Here is a 21,337-nt window from a genome sequence, read left to right as displayed (position 1 = left end):
ATAAATTTTGAATGATGTCTCTAGATTATAATATTTACTTTTTAATTTTTGAGAAACTTATATAATGACTTTGATAATGAAAGTGCTAATTTACATTCTTACTGTTTTTACAATTTCTTGAGGAAATAATTTATGATAACAATTATTCAAAGCTAAATTATTTGGACTAGTGCAATAGTTCACATGGTAGAGCATTTACAAATTAAATAAGAAGCCTTAAGTTCAAACCCTAGTAGAAGACAAAGAAAGAAGGGAGGAAACAAGAGAGCAAGGAAGGAAGGGAGGAAGGGAGGAAGGGAGGGAGGGAGCAAAGGGAGGGAAGGAAGGAAGGAAGGAAGGAAGGAAGGAAGGAAGGAAGGAAGGAAGGAAGGAAGAAGTTTGTTTAGAGTTTAGCTATGAATGGTATGTTAATGCTCTATTCAAATATTTAAGAAATATATATCCCTGTCTAAATATAAGAGTTTGTTCATTTTCTGGGGATAGTTACAAATAATATCTGAGACCCATAGTGAAACATACCTCCGAAAGTATGTGTTGTTCTATACGAGCTTGTGTATAGCACTCCTTAGGGCAAGTAGAAGCAATAGATGTTATATCCTGTCTTAATAATGTAATTTTCAGTATGACATCCTCAACTTCAGTTAACTTTAACTTAAATTTTTGGATCAAATTACTATATGAGAGCAATAAGGTTTGAGCCATCCCATATCACTGTTTATCTCATGTTGTCATTTCACCTCAGAGTAGAAATTTTATTTTATAAGTCACTGAATTATTTGATTCTATAGCAATATTTAGCTAGTTCTAACAAATGGTTAATACTGTATTGCATTTCTTGAATATAGTCATAAATGCAATAATATTAGTATGTAAATATTTAAATACTGTTATAATCAGTAGCAGGAAAAATTTCTTTATATTATTACTTTTAAAATATTTATTTAAATGATTAGCACATAAAATCAGAAATTCTTGTTTGTTTTCATTTGCCAATAATTGAGGAGACAATTTAAAACTTATATAGTGTGTCTAGAATTTCTAGTTCACACTTTGCTGGTGTGTAAATGAACATATGTGATCCCTTGACATTATTTATGTCTTTATTGATGTGTGGATGCTGCTCCATGTTTGTTACAGTTTTCTGGTAAGTGTTGAGCATACATTTCTTGTTTGCTAATTGGAAAGTGAAGAAGTTATCACTTCAGAGAGAGGTTTTAATTCTCTAGGACAGTGATACTAATGTTACTCATTTTTACCGAATTTTTGGTTTGCTGAAACCATTACTTAAATATTCACATATGTCAGTCTTTTAATGGGCATTATTTAATCTGCAATATTTTGATGTGGGAAGTGTTACCTATATATCACAAACGCATGTTGTAGCATAAGAATCTTTTCACGAGGAAAACAATAATAATTAATCAAGATGCAATAACCTATGATAAATACTAGTTCAAAATTCAGCCCTACTTTGAACTTTAGTCATATTTAATGAAGAAATTCCTATTTGAGGCATTTTTACAAATATATATAAAATAAAATTTAGGGAGGTTTTGAAATCAACTAGCTATGCTAATTTAAAGGGACTTATGATCATTTTCAACACAAACATATCAGACCCTTTTCATACTGTGCCTGTTAATTGACAAGACCAGCACATCATGCTCTCTCAATATTGTGCTATGAAAATTTTATTCTTAAGTATATTAATATGTATTTTCTTTAGTGTTTTTCACTCTTCATCATGATCAAATCAAAGCAAGAGATAGTATTTCAGTTAGCTCCCGTCTAACTCTCACTGCAAGTGCTTCATGGTACTATGTGTGTATTTTGTTAGTTTTCCTTAAGCCTCAATTTGCTGACACATTTAGAGCTGTACTTTTCACACTGTTAAGTGTTTCTCCTTTGATCATTCAATGGCCACTGTGTGCTCTGCCACTTCGGGTTTCCTTGGTGCCCGATCCAGTAGAGACATATTTTAATGCTGTTTGGATTCAATAGCATTTGAATAAAACTACTTCCTTTGAGTACTCTAAACTCAAATAGAGTCAACTTATTCAGTCAATTTATTCATTGGATAGAAGCAAAAATTCAACATGATCTGCTGAGAGTCAGAAATAGAAAACATAAATCTCTTGCTGTGATATTGTTTTATTTTCTGTAGTATGCTCAATCTTACTAGACATTTGTCATTATGGTATTCAATTGGCTGAATTTTTTCCTAAGTCTGTGAGAGAATGTCCTGCATGTATTCTTTCCGAGTATCTTAAGCATCTGTGACACTAGTCATAATATGCTTTTGTCACTGAACAATGATGATACTTTTAACATCATGCACATGGAATTTTTGAAAAGATGTGTAAGAGCCAATCTAAGCTGCTACTAGTAAAATTTGTTCCTTTATTCCTTCTCCTTCCTGTTTCAAGACATACATAAGTGCATATTTTGGGGTTTATTGATTTTAGTTTGTCTTTTTCCATGTGGCTACTAGATTCGTATGCTTTTCTCCATTGTTGCATTAACTTGAATGAGTTATCTGACTAAAACTCTTATTGCAGCTTGGTCTGCAATGTTCAGAGTTAGTGGAGCCATGAAGAGTTAGTCAGGTAATTGCATTCCACATTGATGAAGTAATTAATAAATGACCTCAGGAAGTGGATCATTGATGTCAAGAGCTGTTTATTATGAAGGAATTTTAGATCTTTTTCCTCTAGCTACATGATTAGTTTTTCATGCTCTTTGACTTGCCCTTCATATCTTCTAGTATAACAAGTGGACCTCAAAAGTATTTTTTGTGGCTTCTTTTTCAAATAATTTTATTGAGGCCAGGAGCATAACCTAGTGGTAGAATGCTCATCTAGCATGCACTAAGCCTTGGATTCTATTCTTTGGTACCACATACTCAGAAAAAGCCAGAAGTGATGCTGTGGCTCAAGTGGCAGATTGCTAACCTTGAGCAAATAGTGTCCAAGGATAGTGCTTAGGCACTGAGTTCAAGCCCCAGGACTGACAAAAACAATTAAAATAATTTTATTGTAAAGGTGAAATACAGAGAGTTTTCAGTTGCTTAAGTAAGGAAATAGTACAGTTCTTGTGGAACAATACATGTCAACACCATGACTTTTGACCTCCAGAACTATAAATTAAATATAACTGTTTCCTTTATTTATTTTTTTTTGCCAGTCCTGGGGCTTAGATTCAGGGCTGAGCACTGTCCTTGGGCTTACTCAAGGCTAGCATTCTACCACTTGATCCATAGCACCACTTCTGGCTTTTTCTGTGTATATGGTACTGAGGAATCGAACCCAGGGCTTCGTACATGCCAGGCAAGCACTCTTACCACTAGGTCATGCTCCCAACCCCAACTGTTTCCTTTATTAAGGATTCTAGGTCAGATCTTTTTCTGCAAGCATAAAATGGATGGTCAATTGTCAACAATATTTATTGACAATATACCATATACCAGATGTTGTTATGATTTAAGTACAAAATTAAGTGAAGTAATTCAAGAAAAAGTCAAATAATGGAGGAAGATAAGTGAAGTTCAGTTACAGGTGCTATTGATGTTTGCATAGGTTACCAAAGGAGTAAAGGAAAAGAGTGCTCAAATACTTGTGGATGATGTGATTTTACATAAACACATCATTTATGGATTTTGTTAGGAAATGTTTAAATAAATTTTTCTTATTAAATGTAGTGGCATAATATGAGTGGTGAAATAGCCATTGGTGAAAGAAGTATTGCAGGAGCTCTTTGATGACTTATCAGAGCTATATCCACAGATCTTTGTGTATTTTCAGATACATTAATAAAGCTATAGTATATATATAGATATATAGTGCATATACATATATTTACAAAAGGCTTTTGAAGTAAAACTGATAAACCTATTAAAATAGTTTCACCATTCACTTTTCATATTTTTGAACACTGAAATATTTATTTTCTGTTTAGTTATCTATGTATTTATTTATTTTTATTACTAGTGATCAAACTCAGGGCTTACATAGGCCAGGTAAGCATTACTACTGAGCTAAAGCTTCATTCTGAATGAAAACATTATTTTATGTTCTTTGTTAGTCACCTCAATTTTTCTTTAATATTTACCATGTAATTCAATATTATTTTCAATACTATTGCATACAAAATGAAAGTTTTGATCCTACTCTGAAATATTCTTACCTTCAACTGAACCAATCACTGGCTCAGAATGACCCAGTCTGAAAATTGTGCTGTTGCTATGTTTCTATTCCTCAAATGTTTAGTTTTATATTTTTGCAACATTATGCTCTTTTAGTCTTTTAGTATTATATGTTACTTCTCAGACAACTCATCTGTATGCTGAGAATTTCCCAGTCATCTCCTGTACCTTTTCTGTACTGATAACCATGTAGGATATTCCTAGGTCAGATTAATTAATAAAAGATTTTTACCACTACTCTTAAAGGAAAGTGGATTCAGATGAATAGGGCCTATGACCTCATTCTTTGCTGTGGTGGCTCCAGTAGGACCTAGTACTCACAGAACTATTCCCAGGTCCAATTCATCATGCCCTCTGAGCAAAATCCTGCCTTGACTCCTGCCATTCAGATCTATTGCATTACTTGAGCTCAGCAGGAGAGCCAATGTTCTTACTGGTTTTCTAGTTAGCCCCTACCCCTCGCAGGAACCACAATTTGTAAGATATAGAATGTTTCTACATAGAAATAGTTCTTGTTGGTTGGGAATATCCAAGGGAAAAATTCTGTCAGTTTCACTTACACCTGTCCAATGTCTCTGGAGCAACACATATGAAAGAAATGCCATCATATATTGCAAGTCATCCTTCATCAGAAGATGAGGTGAAAACAGCAGGATCAAAGGTCAGAAAACCTCTATTAGTCACCTCAGAAGTGTCCGGCAGTTTCTATACAGCAATCAAATATGGGCGTATCTACCACCACACAACTACATTTCCATAACTGTATCTCAAACTCCAAACTGGCTCAAAAACTTCACAAAAGGACAGCATACCTGTTTAGTTTCTGCATTCATGTGTGAGAGAAATGACAGTCAGCACAAATGCCCTCACAAATACTGAGTGGTGTCATTGCTGTCCATGAAGAAGATACCATAACATTATTCAGTGTTCGGTGCTATATTTCCTTTGCGAGTAAGGACGTCCCAAAATAATGATAAATAAATACACAAACTGGTATCTAATTATGATCATTATTAAGTATGGAATCACTGTACATTTAGACAATTGACCATGCAGTAGAAACGTTTTCACCAACATCATTATACACATGTGAGTAATGCAATGTGACCCCAATTAAGTAACTTGGTGATAGAAAGTTGTCAGGTTCATAACACGCTTATCAGTCCATGGAAATATGATTTTTGACTGGAATGTCATCATGCCACACACAATTGCATGTTGTTGTTCTTGTTTTGTGTGTGTGTGTGTGTGTGTGTGTGTGTGTGTGTGTGTGTGTGATGAGGGATAAAAAGATATAGGGACTTTAAAACATTAAAATGAGAACAACTATTATGACCACATTTTTAAATCATAATCAAATAAAATTAGGTATACTTTAAAAATCCATACCCTTCCTTGCCAAAGGTATTGAAAAGAAGTTACGAGTTGACAATATAGGGACTTCCTTAATTGACAAGTGACCTCCATACGAGGCAGGTGTTTCCCTTGCTCACAAAATCTGTTATTCTCAATTTTACTTCCAAAAAACAAGCAACCAAGAAAACCTCCAATGCTTTCTATATAGCATGACTTTGATAAGAAAGAGTCAGATTCAAGATAAGTAAGTTTTTAACTACAGAAGAATTAATGGACCTAAAGGGCACTAATATTCTTGTACCTGAGTAAGGACTGAGATTTCCATTATGGCTGTGAGACCCCTAATTCCATGGTCATCTCTCATTTCTGCTTTCTAAGCTGTGTACTCATCTTTGCTAAAAGAAAAATCACGTGGGTAAAACAATCCTCAAGTTTCATTCTACAGGACAGATTGTTTTTGCTAAATATATGCTAATAAAATGGGTTAATGTGTTACATTTGGCAAAATATAATTGCATTTTAATAAGGTCCTTACTATAAATGAGGACAAAATACTAAGCTTACAGATAGCACTGGCCAAAGAGAAGGTACATTTATTATAAGTTGACTGTTGGAAAACTTCAAATTAGTGTTAGTGTTCAGAGGCTGAATCTGCTGCCTTGGTTTCTAAAACTTATTTTACTCTCACATTAGGAGAACTAACACAGTGAAAGTGCGAATGACGTGACAAATGCTGTTATACATATGCAGTTTCCATGATGTAAATTTTTGGTGTAAATTAAACATTGCGAAAAGTATTAAGCAATTGTGAAAATTAATGTTGAGTTTTTGTCTTGATTTTTATTAATTCTTTGCATTCCCAAATGCTTGATTGATAATAATCCTTTATGCTTTGTTTATTCTATATTGTTTTAGAGGCAGAAAATGGAAAATAGTGAAAGACAAAAGAGAAAACGAGTCACTAAGGAAACTGACACCTCATTAGGTTTAAAAACTGCAGACTGCTTTTCCATGAATATCATTAGTGGCCCAAGACTAAAAGTTCCCATAAAATTCCAGGCAGTGGAAATAAGCCAAAGAGTTCAAACAGCTCAGAAATGTCTGCCCTCCTACAGCTGAACCCAAATTAATTCAATACCCTCTTAAGCCACCTCATATTTTTAAATATAAGTAATTCCTACATATATTTAAATGTTTTGACCTCTTTAATATGATAAAATGTTCTGAGAAATACCATTACAATACATAAAACTGACATATACAAAGAATATTTTTAGTATCTAGCAAGCTTTATTACATGCTTACTATGTGCAGAGAAATGTCGATGACACAAGCAAGTTGGAAAAAAAAGATAAACTGTTCCTAGTCACAAAGAATTTAAAATTAGTGAAGGAAATATGTACATGTATATTTATTATATTATTTTATATTTATATTCAACATCTAAATATATATGAAATATATTTGCAAATATGATAAAGTAGAAAATATTGTACTTTAAATATATTGCAAAATGATAAATAAAGACAAGCAAGATAATTACAGTAGCAGCCATTTGAATTAAAACAAACAGCTTTGTGGGTGTAAGTAGCTCACCTTTATTATCCTATCTACTACAGGCTAATGTCTGGAAGACTATAGTTCAAGGCCAGCTCATGCAGAAAGGTTGACTAGACATTATTCCCAAAATAATAAGTAAAAATCAATGCTTGAGGTATAGCTCAAGCAGTAGAAAATTAGCTGAGGATGCACTGAGTTCAAATCCCAGTTCACATCAAGAAATCATGACTAAACCAAGTATCATCTTATTCTGGTCACTCTCTAAGCTAACAGCAAATAATAACATTTAACTCCATTTTTTCCCACAGGAAATGAATGACACATTGATATGAAGGAAATTTGTAATTCTTAAGATACATTAACAAAGGTATTGTTAGGGAAAATCATTTGAGTGGATTGTGTTTCTTTGCCCATAAAACTAGCTCCAGAAGATAACGAGGTAGCATGTTCAACACCATCGTCAATAATACATTTTTTACAATAGATAATTAAACTGTGGCTTGCACTTTTAGCCTATTTTTAAAGAAAGAAGAATTTGATTGGGGCTTGCATATTTAAATGAATGCCTGAAAATAGGATAGTAAAACCAATTAAAAATTGATAAGATCGAGATGAGAATGAAATAAAAAGATTAACAGATGGGGTGAATTCCTTCAAAGCATTATATGCATGCACAAAGAAATCACCATAAAATCACTTTGAAGAATTAATAGATGCTAATAAAAATTAAGAAAAAGCTGAAAAAAATAGGTTTGTGGAACTTAATATTCAATGTGCTTATTTAACAGGGTGTACTGACCCAATGCTTACTACCATTTTCAGAATATGGTGATGGATAATTTTTCCTTCCCTCAATAAGCTCAAATTATGAAGGCAAGACAACTATTGATATTCGTTTTTCAAAGCTGTATAATAGCACAAACTTTAATAGTTGTGCTGGTAGACATAAGGAGTCAAAGTTCAATTCATTTAAAAATAAAAGCTAAAATAAGCCCAAATACTCTCTTACAAATTAGGTGCACATTCTTGCCCTTCTAGTTTATTCTTTCCCTGACATTTCAGATGGAGATTCTTCTTGACATGAAAATCATAATCATCTATCTTGTGTTGCGTTGCTTACTCATGGGCAGAAACCACTTAACACAAATTGCATTATGAAAAAATAATGTTTATAATTTCAACCTAATTTTCTTATCATATTTGCTTAAAAGATCGCACTTGTCCACTGCTATTAATAATAAACTCTCTAATAAGCATAGATGAGATTTTTTATTATTTTATTCCTTGGAAATCTTTCAAATTCTATGTAAAGAAAAGTCTGTCATATCTAGCTAATCCTATTATCACAATGTGCCCAAAGTAATAAATATTATTAATCTCATGGAAAATAACAGAATATCTTTGAAAGTATATGTGGTTTAGTACAATATTATTTTTGTTAGGTTCAATATAAGGTTTTTGTATATATGTAACTTCTTACATATTTATTCAACTAATACCAGATCTTAAGTTTTTATTAAAATCAATAAATGTCTACTTCGTTTTATTTTTAAAATCTATGGATATCCAACTAATCTTGTGCTAGTTTATGTATGATTGTCAATCTTGATGTAGAAGTTGGATGATTATGACAGTAGTGAAATGCATATGTTGTTAGAATTTTAAAAAGGTAAAGAAAATGACGTGTGATAGATACAAAGAAACATCACAAGTGATCTTGAAAGCAGTATAGTGTGCGTATTTATAAGAAACAGAGGGAACAGTGCTCAGAGAAATACTGATTTTTCTTTTTATCTTTTCTTTTTCTAGTGTTCTTTAAAAATTATCTTTAAATAGCTGTACAAAAGAGTTGTACAGGCTCACATCTGTAATCCTGCAACTCAGGAAGCTGAGATCTGAGGATCACGGTTCAAAGCCAGCCTGGGCACTAAAGTCCCTGAAACTCTTCTCATTTAATTAACCCCTAGAAAAAGGGAAGTGGAGCTATGGCTCTAGGAGTAGGGTGATACCCTTTTGTTAAAGAGCTAAGGGACAACGCCTAGGCCCAGAATTCAAACCCCACGACCGACAAAAAAAAATAGTTGTTATTCAACAACACAATATATGAATACAATACTTCCTAACCTACACCTTCACTTACTTTTCTTAATTTTGTAGGATGTGCACTGAGGTTGTTTTGTTTGTTTGATTGATTGTTGTTTGTGGGTCACGCGGCTTGAACACGGCCTCGTACAGTCCCTGAGCTTCTCAGCTCAAGGCTACAGCCCTACCCTTGAGCCATGCCCCACTTCACGTTGTCTAGACATTAATTGGAGATAAGAGTCTCAGGTCCTTTTGTTCCTGGGCTGCCTTTGAACCTTGATCCTCAGATCTCAGCCTCCTGATTAGGTAGGATTACAGGCCTGAGCCATCGCTCCTGGCTAACATTGAGGTTTTTTTGACTGCAGTTTCTCCCTCTTCACATTTGTCTACTACCTTCACTGCCCCTTCCCCTCCTACTTTCAGGTACTGTTTTCTGATGTTTATTTTGTTCTACAATTGCAACTTTTTATGGAATTACACTGTTTAAGTTCTCCCCTGAATTTACAGTATTTCAGTGAATACATTTGTGTATTTACCTATATATTTATAAACTAATTTTGGCCATATAACACTTTTAAAATGATTATAAGCACAATGGAATTTTACTTATCTACCAGGAAGAATGATTTTACACCATTGGTAAGGAAATGGAAAAATTGTAGGAAGCAAAGCAAACCAGATCTAGGGAAAAACAAGTTGCATGGTTCCCTTCATTTGTGGTGGCTAGATCGTGCCTATAAATCTACAATTAAGGGGCAGGGAGTTCGACTTAGTGGTAAAGTGTTTGCTAGCTTGTAGATTTCTCAGTACCATATATATAGAAAAAAAAAAAAAGCCGAAAGTGGTGCTATGGCTGAAGTGGTAGAACTCTAGCCTTGAGAATACCCAAGGACAGTTCTCAGGCCCTGAGCCCAAGCCCAGGATGGCAAAAAGAGAACTCTACAATTAAACAAACCAGGTGGTAAGGAAGTGGTTACAAATGAATTAGCTGAAGTAGAATTGACTCTATTGGGAATAAAGTACAATTTAGAGGAATGGCCGACTTCTCTTGCTTTAGAGTATTATTCATTATTTTACATATGGTATATGGTACTTCCCCAGTGGCTCTATGAAAGCAATTCTGACTATCCAAAAATATGATTTTCTTTTTTTTCTCACAATTCATTTATAATGGAGTCACTCCCGGGACACACAGGCAGAACAGACTATGGGCCAGAGTATAAGAGCCTTAGAGACTTAGCATCCCAGTTACAACGTGGAAATATTACTATAACAGATTTGAAGATGAGTGCAGAGAAAGCAGACATTTCTGATGAACAACAGTTAAAACCCAGAATGGCATAGAAAGCAGCTATATAAGACTATGTATGCCAGAAGTGAATAGTGAATTCTTCAAGTTAGGGTAAGAGTACACACAGCAAGTAGGTGAGTTGCAAGGTATCTCAAGCCTGTGATCTTAGTTACTCCAGAGACTGAGATCTGAGAACCCTGGGTGGTAACCAGCATTAATAGGAATGTCCCTGAGATTTTTATCTCTAATTAGTTACTACTAAGCAGGAAGTGGAGCTGTTACTCCAGTGGTAGAGCTCTAGCATTGAGCAAAATGCTTAGAAGAATAATGTCTACTCCTTAAGTTCAATTCTGATTCATATATAAATTAGTCATCAGGAAACAGACAAAATGATATATTTTATAAAAGGTTAAATAATGTAATTTTCATAATTTAATCAATAAAAGAAAGAGATGAAAGAAACTGAAAAACCTCTAATTGAGAAAAATTAAGATTAGTACTCAACCTTTTGCTGCATTTTATTACTGAAAAAGTGTGAGGCTCTCTTGGAAAGAATTTCAGAATAGAAGAGATGGCCTACATTAGCACCTAGAGACAGTTCAAAATTTTATGTTTTGACAGAGAAAAATGATCACAAATGAGACAAAGAAGAAAAAAGTATTATAGGAAGACAAAAAACCTTAATATGGCCAGATTTTCAGTCTTTTTGTTGAGTTAATCCACATATTAGACATATCTTAATTATTAGAGAAAGCTGATTGAGTTCTTTGTGTCACCCCCCCCCCCCTCTCTCTCTACCATTCCTGGTGTTTTGAACTCGGGCCTGGATGGCTATAATTCTTGAACATTTTTGCTCAAGGTTAGCACTCTACAAAATGAGACACATCTCCACTTCTAGCATTTTCGCTTTTGGTTTTGGTGCTTAATGGAAATTAGATATTCATGGACTTTCTTCCCTTAGCTTGTTTCTACCATTAGAATTTCCACAGTCTTCAGATCTCAGCCTCTGAGTAGTTAGGATTCCAGGCATGAGACACGAGTGCCTGGCTCCATTTTATTATCTATCTATCTATCTATCTATCTATCTATCTATCTATCTATCTATCTATCTATCTATTTATTTATTTGCCAGTCCTGGGCTTGAGCTCAGGGCCTGAGCACTGTCCTTGGACTTTCTCAAGGCTAGAGCTCTACCACTTAAACCTCAGCACCACTTCCAGCTTTTTTCTATGAATATGATACCGAGGAATTGAACCCGGCTCTTCGTGCATGCTAGGCAAGCACTCTACCAATAGGCTAAACTCCCTGCCCCCTCAATTATATATTTTTTAAAGAGTCTAAGCTTTTCTTGTGATGTTCTCAGGTAGTTCTTATTGACTTAAGTGCTCATTTCTTCCTAATATTAAGACATGAAGTTTCTGGACATGTTCAGAATTTTACAAAAGTGTCATAATTTCTTTTGTTCTTGGTTTGGATGGCAGATATTTTCCTTTATAGTTTATTGGTAGTTGTATGTGCTCCAGAGCATGGCATTTCTTCTTATTTTGTCTAGTATTCATTAATAGACTCAGGAGAATGTCTATACAGACTTTTAGAAATTTTTTTCATTATATTACAAATGTATTCAAGTTTTTGCCACCTTAAATTTGTACTATTTTTCCGGAAATGTATTTGTAAGTGATGACTATTTTTGGCATCAGTACTCCTGTTGTCCAAGGGAGGTTGACTACAAAAATTGCTGATATGTACTGGAGAAGGAAAGAAATTTAACTTTAGTTCACATTTTAGAAAATGAATAGGGATTGATCATAAATCAGAAAGCCCCTGTCCTTAAAACAAATCATCTTAGACAACAGTAATATAGCAATTAAAACAGATAAAGTCTCTAGTGAGAAATTCACCTTTAAACTCTGAGAAAGAAGCAACATTAAAGAGAGGAAATTTCCATAGATTTTCTATGCAATACCTGGTGTGCCTGACAAAGGTTGAAGGAAGAAGAGGAAGGAAAGTATGGAAGTAGGTATTGACCTTTTTCACATATCCACCTAATGATATGAGCCCTTTATCTCCTTGTGATTTTATACCCACACACATGATTGAGGAGCTCTTTTATTAAACTCCATGCAGAAGAGTCAGCAATGACTTTGCAAAGAAAATGAAGGGAATATGCTGCTGAAGAGGTGAAGTCTTTTCATATAATTTATCATTAAATTTCTCTAGGTGCTCTACATTGCATTCTTTCTCAGTTCCCTCACCTTCATTTATAATATGTACAAAAGAAGTTCAGCAGTGTTTAACCTCTACTTGTGTTTGCTGCAGAATTTAGATTTTCTAATACATGTTATTGCTCACTCCTTTGTTCCATAGACCCTTCTTATTACTAAAAGTATATAAATGTTGACTTTCAGGATTTTACTTTTAACACTAACACTGTTCAAAGATACCCCCGAGGCCAATAGTTCAATTCTTCAGTTGTTCTGAAGATTCTTTTCCTTTTTTTATTTTTTTACTTTTTTTTTATCAGTCACGAGGGTTGAACTCTGGGCCTGGGTGCTGTCCCTAAGCTCTCAAGGCTGGTATTCATTCTATCTACCACTTTGACCCATTGTGTTACTTCCGGTTCTGTGGTAATTAATTGGAAATAAGTCTCCAAACTTTCCTGGCCAGTCTGGCTTTGAACCATGATCCTCAAATCTCATGCTCCTGAGTAAATAAGATTACAGGCATCAGCCAGCAGCACCTGACCAAGAATAGACTTTTTTGCCAGTCCTATGGTTTGAACTGTGGGCCTGGGCATTGTCCTCATGCACTTTTGGTCAAGGATAGCCACTAGAGCCACAGCACGACTACCGGCTTTGTCTGTGTCTGTGGTAAGAAGGAATCGAACTGCGGTCTTTATGCATGCTAGGCAAGCATTCCACCACTAGGCTACACTCCCAGGCCAAGAACAGATTCTTTATGTAGGAATCACAAAAGTATCTTTTTCTGGTTAAGTTAAAAATAACAAGAATTATTATTAGAGAGAAATAAAGGCTTTGGGGAGGTTTAGCCATAACTCATACTCAGTTTAACAGTTTTCTGGTATGCAGAATATTTTTATTGTAATTTAGAAAAATTAGAAAGTGGTAATATTTGCCAAGAGAGGCTTATACTGAAAGTGAGTATGGCAAATGGAAGAGAAGAATATATTCTGATTGTGGTCTACAAGGTTGTGGTAAAAATAAATAAACAAACAAAAAACACTTTGTAAGAAATATCAATAAGTATTTGAGCACCAGTAAATATATAATGCCATGTCCAAAGTATCTCTGTGAATATGATAGAAGTTTGAATTATATGTATGTTTTGAAACAATGGAAAAACTTATCACAAATAACATGCTTAAATAGCTTTTATATACTTTTTCAAAAATTACTAGAGTTCTAGTTAAGAGATGACACTGAAAAAATAATAATTCCAGACATATAAACTATATTTTGTTCATAATTGCTATCATTTATTTGATGAGAATTTCTAATCATTTTTACTAACAAAGAACTTTGCTCATAAATTCTGTATTTTAAAACAATTGACATTTTTGTAATGCAAAATGAGTTTTACTATGAGTTTTGCAAAATGAGAAGGATTAAAGAGATGTATTCAGAGAATTCATCTACACCCTCCAACCTACTTTACTATTGAATGAGCTAGTCTTTCTCACAAGATTTAGAGTCCTTGCTCCTTTTCTTTATGCTTTCACAACTTACAATGATTCGTAAACAAAATGTAAAAGTGGAAGGGTCTTTTGTTTCTAACTCATATAGGTATCATTCTGTACATTAACATTATATTTTATATAGTTTTTAAAAAATCACAGTTTTGCTGGAACCCATAGCTTAAGCCTGTAATCCTAGCTACTCAGGAGGCTGCAATTATGATTTGAAGCCAGCCCAAACAGAAAGTCCATGTGAGACTCTTATCTCACTAACCACCAGAAAACCAGAATTGGAGCTGTCACTCAAAGTGGAGTGGTAGCCTTGACAGAGCCCAGACCCTGAGTTCAAGCCCCATGACCAACAAAAATACATAAATAAATGGAAATAAAATGAAGGGGCCAGAAGTGTGGCTTGGTAGTAGAGAGCCTCCTTAGCATTTCTGAAGCCCTAGGTACCAGTCCTTGGTACCGCATACACAGAAAAAGCAGGAAGTAGGGCTGTGGGTCAAGTGGTAAAGGGCAAGCCTTGAGAAGGCCCAAGGATGATGCCCAGGCCCTGAGTTCAAGCCCCAAGACTAGCAACAAATAAATGAATAAAATACTAGTTTAAAGATAGAGTCACAGTCCTTTTTGTTCTATTCTTATTCTATTTATACACATGTGTACACAAAGTCACACACATGCACACACATATACTCGTAAATATTTGTTTTATTTTAGGCTTAATGAGAAAATTTCGTATAACAGAACATTTTCAAACAACACTTTCTTCTCTTTTCCTTCTTTGTTTTAGCCTTTTCTCCTTTATCTACATCATCACACATCCTGTACCCATCCTGCTTTTGCATCAGTTTTTCAACCCCTAAAGCCTAATAAAATAAACTGGTCTTTTCCATTCTTGCTATATTCAATAATCAAATAACACATAGGAACAAACTAGCAACCATAAATAAGATCATGAGGGATCCTAGATCATGAATTGTGATTTTTTATGTTTGAATTTTCTACACATTTTTTTACTCACTTATAATACTACATGGAATGGTCTCTAGTTCAATTAGTAAATATAATCAAAGTTTATATACAGTCTCACTGGGTTATTAGCATCAATTAATGAGAAGTCACTAATTCTAAGTATTTTCATATAGCTTTGGATATATGGTCTTAATAGCTGATGTTTTTGATTCTATGACAGAATATCATGGGCAGGTTTTCTGGATGAAGAACTACATAGGCTTTCATTGTAGTAAATTTGACAAATAACTTTCCAAGAAGATGCAAACATCTATTTCCACAAATTAAAAACAAAAATCCCTTTCTTACTTCCATATTTTTTCAACATTTGAAGATCTGATGGATACAAAAGAATTCTTCATTATTGAAAACTAGCATTTATTGAACTACCAGTAATTTTTAACTGTTCCTTTACTTTTAGGCCTATTTGTATGTGCTAGCCTATGAATTATGTACTGCTTACCAAGGAAATCTATTTAACACATATTCCTTAAAGAAGAAGAATTTCCACTGAACGACAAATTTTGTGATGATCAGTTAGTCTCAATTACCTTTGGATTTTCTCATTCTCTAATAAGACATTATTCAATTTTATTATACATATTTGTTAAAAAAATATATCTGTGTATAGTTCCCTGAACCATCTCTTATAGTCATTTGCCAAGGAGTCTACTTTTTTTTTTTTGCCAGTTCTGGGCTTGAGCTCAGGGCCTGAGCCCTGGCCTTGGACTTTCTCAAGGCTAGAGCTGTACCACTTAAGCCTCAGCACCACTTCTGGCTTTTTTTCTATATGTGGTACCAAGGAATCGAACCCATACCTTCATGCATGTTAGGCAAGCATTCTACCACTAGGCCAAACTCCCGGCCAAGGATTCTACTTTTAATAGACTTGTGATGGAAATCAGGAAGTTGAACTTCCAGTAACAATTTTACCTGGATATAAGCAAGAAGAATATAGGGAAATAGCCAGGTATGGTGGCTCACACCTTTAATCCTAGCTACACAGGAGGCTGAGATCTGAGGATCAAAGTTCAAAGCCAGCTCAGGAACAAGAGGACCTAAGGCTATTATCTCCATTTAACCTCTAGAAAAGAAGAAGTGGGGCTTGGCTCAAAGGTAGGGTGATAATTTTGAGCTGAAGAGTTCAGGGACAGCACCCAGGGCGAGTTCAAGCCCCATTACACACACACACACACACACACACACACACACACACACACACACACACAAGAATATCGGAAAAGGGGAATTTTGATGAAGTAAAAGCACTTTTTAACTAACAAGAAATAAATGTATTTAATTCATTGACTACTCAGTTTTAAATTTCTTGTATTTTATCCACTTGGTCAATAAACATTATTTTTAGTCTTTGTTCCAGTATCTGTATAAGGAATAAGACAATGCCTATGTAGTGTTTCCTTTAACTGGTGAAATTAATTGGAATATATTTTCCCCAAATAAGCTATCAACCATACCATACTTTTTATATAGCAAGTTCAGTTTTAAAGATTAGTATTGTAAGAGGGGAAGTATAAGAATGATGTGTAAGTTTTATATATGGTTTGCAATGGTCATATATGAAAATCTTCATGATGTTTCTCATTGGGGAAAGGGTGAACCTAAGGATTGTTTAAAAATAAAATAGTTTCCCCAGAAGAAGTACAAGGTTTTGTATCTTTAAAACTCTATTTAATGTGTTTATATGTGAAATTTATGTAATGGTAGTATATTAGAGCATTTTGATAATTTGCCTTGTTGGTAAAATATAGGGTTGTGATAAATGATTTGTATTTATCTACTCATGTTAAGAATTAATAAACTGGGAAATGTATATTGATTAGAATGATATAGCTTGAAATAATTGCAAACTATTGTGGTAAATTTATCTTGTCTACATGTGGATAGCTTTGATATGGCATTTTATTTACATTTATCCCAGTCCGATAATATTTTGATCATTTGAAAAATCTTGTGGCAAAGCTTTGCCTTACTTTCCTGAACTACTACTCAACTGAAAAAAATATTTTTCAAACTGTCTAAACCTGAGTAACAAAACTGTAGGTTCCAAGTCGTAAATATTTCATGTGGAGTAGGGTAAATCATCTTGTAGGTATTATAATTTCCTTTCAAAGTAAATTTTCTTGATAAATTCAAAATTCAATATACTGGAAAAACAGCCTCTGCCAAAAAACAAAACAAGGCATTCTTTAAAAACATGAATTCTTTTTACATTGAATTTGAAATTACATAACTTAGAGTATCATTATTTTAAATCAACATTTTCTGAAAGCTAGCTATATTCTGTGCATTTGAAAATATATTGAGTTTTACAATGAGTTTTTTTTTTCTGTTTGGTCATTGGTAGGGCTTGAACTCTGGGCCTGGGTGCTGTCCTTGAGTTCTTCAGTTCAAAGATAGTGATCTACCATTTGAGGCACAGCATCACTTTTGGTTTTCTGGTAGTTAATTGGAGATAAAAGTCTCAGGGACTTGTGTTCAGGCTGGCTTTGAATCATGATCCTCAGATCTAACCCTAGGATTACAGGTGTGAGCCACAGATGCCGGGCTAGAGCTTAGTGTGTAATATTTTATGCATAATAACATTAGTAAGATGATCAAATTTAATTTAAAAAATTCATACAATATCACTGGAACATGTATGATGTGAAGACAATAAAGTTAATTGCAAATTACTTTAAAAATCGTGTGTTTTAAATTCTTAATTGAGTGAAATAGTAATTACTGGGAACTAATAATATCTTGAATGAACCTCAGATTATAGAACATGTGTGTTTTCTTTCAATAACATTAATATTTTGTAAATGGTTTCTTTGATACCTGATAATTTGAAATATTAGAAGTTCACATAATAAGACTGCTTGTGGAACTCTTACGAACCAGAGGCCCTCAGCGTCAGTGTGACGCTGATGTTACAAACTTTTGAACAAGTAATATTAGCAAAGCATGTCAAATAGCAGCCTCCTGTCATTATTCTCCCACAGAATCTTTTGTTTAGATAATTATTCATATCACGGGTAGCTTCATGAAGTCCAGCAGAGATATCCCATAGAGCTACTCAGGAGCTTTAAATTCTTAAGAGTTAAAGGTCAGCTCAAACAGAAAGTTTTCTAGATTACCTTCAAATATATGTATATATATATATATATATATATATATATATATATATATATCAGGGTTGGCGTGGTAAAGCATCAGCCGAGTGAAATATCTTGACCTAAAGATTCCAGTGTCAAGGAAGAACACAATGAAGACAAAAGAAATGAAGGTGAGACAGAGGAGAGTGGGAGAAAGAGAGAGAGAGAGAGAGAGGGAGAGAGAGAAGAGAGGGAGAGAGAAAGAGAGGGAGAGAGAGAAGCAAGGAAATAGAGAAGAAAGGAAGGGAAAAAAGAGTCTTAATTAATGTCTGTAATTTTCCACAGTTTACACAAATGTTTGCTATTTATGTGCTTTAAGCCAAACATTTTACAATTTTGAATAAAAGGTAACTTTACCAAAACATTCTAATCTATGTGTCATTAGAAATAAGGAGATAATTTGGAAGCAGTAAGAAAGAGAAAGTATCAAGTCCATATAATCCTGTCACCTATTTTTCATGAGAAACTCTTAAAGCAAGGAAACAATGGGAAATTGCATGAAAAATGCCAAAAAAAATTTGCCTAGAAATCTTCAGAAATTAAGACTAAAGAGTTCACAAACAAATAACAGCTGAAGTACTATTCTACAGGACCTGCTTGCAAAAAAAAAAAAAATGCCATAGTTCTTCATGTTGGAAGAAAGGGTTTGATTAGACATGGAACCAAATGTAAATAGAAAATTTACTGGTGAAAGAAATCAGAGTCCACACAGTGGAAGGTTATCAGGCAATTGTGGATGCCAAATAGAGCATTCTCTATGACAGATTGGAGAAAATTTACCAATCCGGAGCCAAAATTATTTTGTCTAAACTCCCTATTGGAGATGTGGCCACACAGTATTTTGCTGACAGGGACATGTTCTGTGATGGCTGCGTGCTGAGGAGGATTTGAAGAGGACAATGATGGCTTGTGGAGGCTCAATCCAAACCAGTGCGAATGTTCTGACTCCAGAAGTGGTGGGTCACTGCCAGGTGCGTGAAGAGACACAGATTAGAGGGGAGGTTTCTTTGCCAGCTGTCCCAAGGCTATAACTTGCACTTTCATCCTCCCTGGTGCTGCTGAAGAGTTTATGGAGGAAGCAGAGCAATCCCTTGGTGATACTATCATGATTGTCAGAAGAGCCATCAGCAAGGATTCAGTGGTGGCTGGTGGTCGACCATCAACATGGAGGTTTCCCAGAACCTGAGAGATCACTCGAGGACTATTCCAGGAAAACAGCAGCTGTTGATTGGGGCTAATGGCAAGGCTTTGGCGATTATCCCACGCCAGTTGTGTGACAATGCTGGGGTTGATGCCACAAATATTCTTAACAAGCTGCGGGCTCGGCATGCCCAGGGTTATATGGTATGGGGTGGACGTCAACAATGACAGCTTCCAGGCCTTTGTGTTGGAACCAGCTATGATGCGGACCAATGCCCCAACAGCAGCCTCTGAAACTGTGTACCTTATTTTGTCTGTTGATGAGACCATCAAGAATCCCCGCTCCACTGTGGACACTACCCCAGCAGCGGGCAGGGGCCCGGGGTTGGGTCCATTCAGAGGCATCACAGCCTAGCTAGTTGGCTGCTGTAGGTCCTTTCATCCTCAATGTCTTGATGTATGGTGTGAAAGGAAGTGATAATCATTGGTCCACTCTTCTCACTGGCAGTTATTTAAATGAAATTGAATACTTGGAAAAGAAAAAAAAGAAAGAAAGCATACCAATAAAGAAAATTCTAACATGATAATGGTGATGTGTAAGTCACTTATACTTCTATTACAAAGGTTAAAAGAAGAAAATATGACATATTATACTGAGGAATTAAGATATTATAGCTAAAACAATACATTACTAGACCAATAATATTACATGATATAAATTGTGACTTCAAATATATATTTGAAGAAAATGAGCAAAGTTTATTATATAATTGAAGTTAGTCTAAACCAGAATAGAATGTTAATTTCATGAAAAAAAAATTAAATGTATCAGACACACCAGAAAGGCATCAAAGCATACTTCCACAGGAAATAATACTCAAAGGAAGAGAACAAAAGCAGAGGAGCAAATGATTTATAGAATATCTAGAAGCTACTAACAGAAGGATAATAGTCAACATTTACTAGATATCATAACTTAGAAAATGAATTGGTTAAAATTTCTAATCTACAGATATGTCATAGGGTAAACAAATAATCCTACCAAACAACCAAAATAATACAATAAGAAAATCATAGTCAGCTATTTGTTTTCTGTTTTGTATCCAATACAAGGACAAGTAGATTGATAAAAAAGGAAGAAAACAATTTTTAAATTGCATGTGAATATTAATAAATATTTTGGCAGAAGTTATTATATATTAGAAAAAATTGCCACAAGATATGTAAAAGGTAACTTACACAATAAGGATGAATTTCCTAACAGGTTTACAGTAGGTAAAAAATCAAATGCTAATAAACAAATAGCACACGATTAAATATTCTTTAGTTTAAGAAAATATAAAGCATTCTCTTATCACAATGTTATGAAAATAGAAATCAATATCGGTAGAAAAATAGGAAAATCAACAAATATATGATATCTAAACATCCTACTGAATAACTATTGAATCCAACGGAAAAAAAATCAAAAGAATCAACGAAAAGTATCATAAAGTGAATAATAAATGAGTAAGGCTTTCAAACTAAATAAGCCGGGGCCGGGAGTTTGGCCTAGTGGTAGAGTGCTTGCCTAGCATGAACGAAGACCCGGGTTCAATTCCTTGGTACCACATATATAGAAAAAAAGCCAGAAGTGGTGCTGAGGCTCAAGTGGTAGAGCTCTAGCCTTGAGAAAGTCCAAGGATAGTGCTCAGACCCTGAGTTCAAACCCAGGACTGGCAAAAAAGAAAAAAACAAAACAAAACAAAATAAAAAACCAAACAAAAAAAAAAAACTAAATAAGCCATTATTATGGTCTGAATGCTTTAGTCTCTTAATATGTACTTATTGATCATTGGTCACTA

At 34.4% G+C, this 21,337-nt stretch overlaps 1 pseudogene; it reads left to right on the top strand.

Annotated features, from left to right (window-relative positions):
* The first annotated feature begins 5,061 nt into the window (after positions 1 to 5,061).
* LOC150065401 (T-complex protein 1 subunit eta pseudogene) lies at positions 5,062 to 19,908 on the top strand (annotated as a pseudogene).
* Positions 19,909 to 21,337: the final 1,429 nt, after the last annotated feature.

This window comes from Megascapheus bottae, chromosome 3 (assembly GCF_031878675.1).
Source record: "Megascapheus bottae isolate mThoBot1 chromosome 3, mThoBot2.hap1, whole genome shotgun sequence".
Classification (NCBI taxonomy): domain Eukaryota; kingdom Metazoa; phylum Chordata; class Mammalia; order Rodentia; family Geomyidae; genus Megascapheus; species Megascapheus bottae.
This window is presented reverse-complemented; position numbering and strand designations above follow the sequence as displayed.